We start from the raw sequence: 5,162 nt of genomic DNA, 5'->3' as shown, positions 1-5,162 counted from the left end.
GCTACTTTCTTTTCATCTTCAAGGAACACATAAATAGTGTCTAAGTACACAGTTTTCAGTGGTTTAAATCCATTTTGACAGACCTTCTCCCAAATGCCTTTCATTTTAAAAATCAATTACCTTATCCAGCATGCCTCCCTAATCTATTTCATCAAATTACCATCTTTCTATGGCCTTCCTTTCAACAACATAATTTGCTCTTAATAATTAATATAAAAGAATTCAAAAATGCAATCACTGAGCTCACTTAAAAGCTCTCTAATCAATTACCAGGATCTGTGGGTTTGTGACAGAGGTCTCCTCGAAGGTCCCAGCGCCCCTTTACCAAGCTCAGGCCCAATAGAAGCCGCATTTATAATGCATTCTGATATAGTCGGCCGGTCCTATGACGACAAAGAATGGGTTTCAAATGAACAGTGATTAACATATTGCTTTTAGGTTATTTCAGAGTGAAAATAATGCCAACATTTATCACAGAGAAATTAAAAGGGAAATTTTGCTCAAGCCCAGTGCAGAGGTAAGCCTGGTGGATAGCTACATAGTACTGATGGCCCATTCTAGTTACTGAGCATTCTTTAACTTCAGCCTGATTTTCCGAGTTAAAGAGTCTGTTACACGCGTAGTGGAAGGGGAAACTTATGAACAAGAATTTCTGTGCTGTAGTCAGCGATAAATGAGGTCAGAGTAGCAGGAGTAAGTTTGGCCATTGGTCCACCCATTCAGTGTGGGAGGTAGAAAGAGGGCAGAATTTGGTATCAGAGCTGAATTAAAATCCCAAATCTAAGTTAGTTTCTGATTTTGAGCAAGTTACTTCTCTTCTTTGAACCTTTATTTATAATTCCCTTATTCATAAAATTAGGGTAATACTTTATAAGTTTGTTTCTCTTCATAGCATTTATGACCTAATACTCTGTATTAGCTGATGAATTTTAAATCTTTATTTCTGAAAGTCGATTGATGTTGAGCCCAGTTTAATTTGCTTACTTATGTTGATTACTGCTTATTGTTCATTGCACCTTATTCTCATCCTCTCGGAGGGCAGGTATCTTTGTTTCTTACACCGATGTAGAATGGTGCCTGGCACGTAGTAGGCACTTGATAACTATCTGTTGGATAGCTGAATGCATGAATTATTGTCTCTATTACCCACACACTGTCAGTGTTTCTTTGAGTTGGTCTGTGAGGTTTTCCTTCCAGGTGATTTATCTTCTCAATGATGTTTTGTGTGAGCGCTCATTAAGTCTCGTCTCGGCACAGCCTGACTGATGAGTGCACTGGGGTCCAAATGCATGGCCAGGGGAAGTCAGCCTGGGATTAATCCCTGGCCTCGGTTACTCCTCGGGAGAGCCAAAGCCTGTATGGAGATGTTGCCAGATCGTTGTGTGTGCAGAATCTAATTTATAGCTGTCCAGGGTCTCCTGAGGAGAAGGTGCATTTATATCATTATTAAACAGTAATTGATTACAAAGCCCGGTTGTGAAATTTACAATTATTGAATTACTCTGTGTTAGCTCATAAATTTCATTGGTTAATAAAATTATATAGGTGTCGGGCGTACAATTCTATAACACATCATCTGTATGCTGCATTGTGTGTTCACCACCACATGTCAAGTCTCCTTCCATCACCATTTATCTAAACCCCCTTTCCCTCTGGTAATCACCATGCTGTTTGTTGTCTGTGTCTATGAGTCTCTTTTGCTTTACTCTTCACCTTTTTCACCCAGCTCCCTCTACCCCTGCTCCCCTCTGACAACTGTCAGTCTCTTCTCTGTATCTATGAGTCTGTTTCTATTTTGTTTCTTATTTTGTTCATTAGATTCCACATCTAAGTGAAATCATATGGTACTTGTCTTTCTCTGAATGGCTTATTTCACTTAGCACAATACCCTCCAGGTCCATCCATGCTCTTGCAAAAAGTAAGAGTTCCTTCTTTTTTATGACTGAGTAGTATTCTGTTGTGTAGATGTATCACAGGTTTCTTTATCCACTCATCTACTGATGGGCTGCTTCCAAATCTTGGCTTTTTAAAATAATGCTGCAATGAACACAGGGGTGCATACACTTGTTTGAATGAATGTTTTGGATTCCTTTGTATATAGTCTCAGAAGTGGAATCACTGGGTCATAAGGCAGTTCCATTTTTAATTTTTTGAGGTAACTCCATACTGATTTCCACAATGGCTACACCAGTCTGCATTCCCACGAACAGTGTACGAGAATTCCCATTTCTCTACAACTTTGCCAACACTTGTTGTTTGTTGATTTATTGATGGTAGCCATTCTGGCAGGTGATATTCAATGGAAGGATGAAAAGATGCTCAACATCACTAATCATCAGAGAAATGCAAATTAAAACCAGGAATTGGGAGGGCAGAGCTGCAGGGAGCCCCGAGAGTGGGGCTTGCAGATCTCCTGTGAGGGGTAGGTGCCAGTCAGGTTCACGAAAGGTGAGGGGAATGCCTCACCCCAAGTCACACCACTCCGTCAGTAACACCCCCTGAATCTGCCCAGACCTCTAACACCCCAGTCCAGGCAGCTGATTCTCCAGCAGGGCATGTGCTCCACAGGGTGGGGTGACAGGGAGCCCAGAGAGGGGGGCTATTGCATTCCCCCAGGCTCATACTATGTGGAGGGGTGCTCCACCCAAGAAAGATGGTGTCTGCAATATGGGAGCATGATCAGCACAGGGCTCCTGGCACTGTTCCTTCGATCTCTCCCCAGAGCCACACACCCCAGTGTCTCCTCACATGACTAGTCCATTCCCTCCCTCCCCTGCAGCCCAGGGTGATGGCCGTGAAGGAGATTTTGTGTGTTGGTCCTTTAAGAGGGCACCTATGTCTCTAGCACACTCCTGTCTCTGCGTGGCAGATAGAATCCTCACAGATTTTCACAGCCAGACATTATGTGGGTGCCTCTTCCGACTCTGGTGCTCTGGGCTGAGGAGCCTGTCTTGAGGTCGAAACCCTATGCTTCTCAGGGGACCCCCTGCAGCTGAGATATCCCTCCTGAATCTCAGCCACCACCCGTCGGAGCAGGGCAGCCCCTTTTGCATCTCCACCCTTCTTACCAGTCTTGATGTGGCTTCTTCTATAAATTCTTGGTTATAAGACTTCTCTTCAGCTGGTCTTCAGTTGGTTATTCAGGCTGTTTGCTCTATATTTTAGTTGTAATTCCAGTTTGATCCTGGAAGGAGGTGAGTGTAGCTTCCACCTAATCTGCCACCATCATGGATCTTCAGCTCATAGAGTTCAAATCTTTATTTCTAAAAGTCAATTGATATTCAGCCCTATAAATATTTAATTTAGATGTAATGGTGTTGGAGCAAAATTAAATTCTCATTTGGAAAATAAAGAATGACCTGGATGGGATTGGGAGGGGCAACTTGGCAGAGATGAGCAGAGAAACTGTCGGGCTGATTCAGTTACTTAATTAGAAGAGACTTTTCATACCTGGCTTTCTTCTATTGCATTTCCTCCTTAAAAATTCTCTAATTTGTAGGAAACAAAAGTCCTTTATATATGGTAGGACTTTATATTTCATACGGCATCTTTGGACTAGGTGAAATTTGTGCCTCACAATACTCTTTTGAAGCAATCACACTGCACTTTTTTTTTCTACTTTACAGATTGCAAAACTGAGGTACAGAGAACTAAGGTGACTTGCTTGGGATATACTATGAGAGGGAGGCCAAACCGGTTCAAGTGGTCTTCCAGCTGGCTCATAGTGCCTATTTACAAATCTATGTACTAGTTAGGACTAAGTTCACAGCCTCATGGCCCAAGGTGCCTGCTTAAGTTCCAGCCATTGCATGTGGAGTAGCTGGATGGAGATAGAGAAGAGAGTATTTCTTCCCTTTTAAGACTCTCTGGGAGGTGGGTTTCAGCCATGGCTGTGGCGAACATTTGGGACCTGGTGTCTGGGCCAAACGCTGCTGGGTATTGCTGGGCCATTTTTGTAACTTTGGAGATAGTCACTCAGGAGATGTAAAATGGACCTAAGAAATCAGCTCATTGTTTTGTGAACTTCTCCAGGCCACAGCAGATCACAAATATTCAGGCTGACATCAATCAGAAAAACCTGGAAATTGAACTTCTAAGACTAGAAAAAGATACAGCAGATATTGTTCATCCTTCATTTTTGGCTCAGAAGTGTCATACTCTGCAAAGCATGAATGATCATTTGGAAGCAGTGCTGAATGAGAAGAGGTCCCTCGGGCAAAGGCTGCTGAAACCCCTGTGCCAGGAAAACCTGCCTGTTGAAGCTGTTTATCACAGATACCTGGGACATTTGTTGGACTTGGCAGTGGCTTCCACTGAGAGATTAGAAACCCATCTTGGGACAATTTGAAATATTCCTCATTTAGATGCAAATCTAAAGAAAATGAGCAGGGCTTTAGCCAAGATGGGCATTTTGGTGACTGCGACAGAAGAACTGGCAGGGAATATACTCAAGTGGTGAGAGCAACAAAAGGAAGTTTGCAAAATACTACCTGAAGAAATTTATCTTCCTAAACATGATGTTGTAATGCCTCCTTTAACTTTTACTTCCAAAATTCATGTCCAAACTATTAATGCCAAATGATTCAACTGATCCAATTAAGCAAAAATAAATCATTGTGCTTAATTATGTGTAGTCATATGAAGGCCATTTCTAGTCAGTGACAATGTGGGTATTTATAGGTTTGCTGCTAGCAATACTGAAAAAGCCCTCTCTATATTGAACTACTAAGATTCCAAGTTCCTGAAGACCAAACTAAACTTTCCATTGTTTTTCATATATTTTCATTCCACTTTTCAATAAAACTTAGGAGGATTAAAAAAAAAAAAGACTCGGTGGAAGGTCTACCTCTGCTTGTATCTTATCGCTCAGAACTTCATCATGTGGGTATGTCACAATGCAAGGGAGGCTGAAAAATAGTCTTTTATCTGGGAAACATAGTGCTTGGCAAAAACTGGGGTGCTGTTACTCTGCCAGGAAGGGAAGACCTGTTTGAGGGACCGGCTGACAGTGTGTGCTACAGCCAGCGACCTGAAAGACCTCGTGGAGGGCATGCACTCAGCAGCGCATGGGCATGTTGGCCTGAATTCCATCCATCAGGACTGTCTCCAGCTACCAACAGCCTCCTGAGGGCTGGGGGCGCTGGACACAGAAGGTCTCCGTT

The 5,162-nt window shown here is 42.6% G+C and overlaps 1 pseudogene; it reads left to right on the top strand.

Annotated features, from left to right (window-relative positions):
• Positions 1 to 3,886: 3,886 nt before the first annotated feature.
• LOC102766437 lies at positions 3,887 to 4,582 on the top strand (annotated as a pseudogene).
• Positions 4,583 to 5,162: the final 580 nt, after the last annotated feature.

The sequence above is a fragment of the Myotis davidii genome, unplaced genomic scaffold (genome assembly GCF_000327345.1).
Source record: "Myotis davidii unplaced genomic scaffold, ASM32734v1 scaffold199, whole genome shotgun sequence".
Classification (NCBI taxonomy): Eukaryota; Metazoa; Chordata; class Mammalia; order Chiroptera; family Vespertilionidae; genus Myotis; species Myotis davidii.
This window is presented reverse-complemented; position numbering and strand designations above follow the sequence as displayed.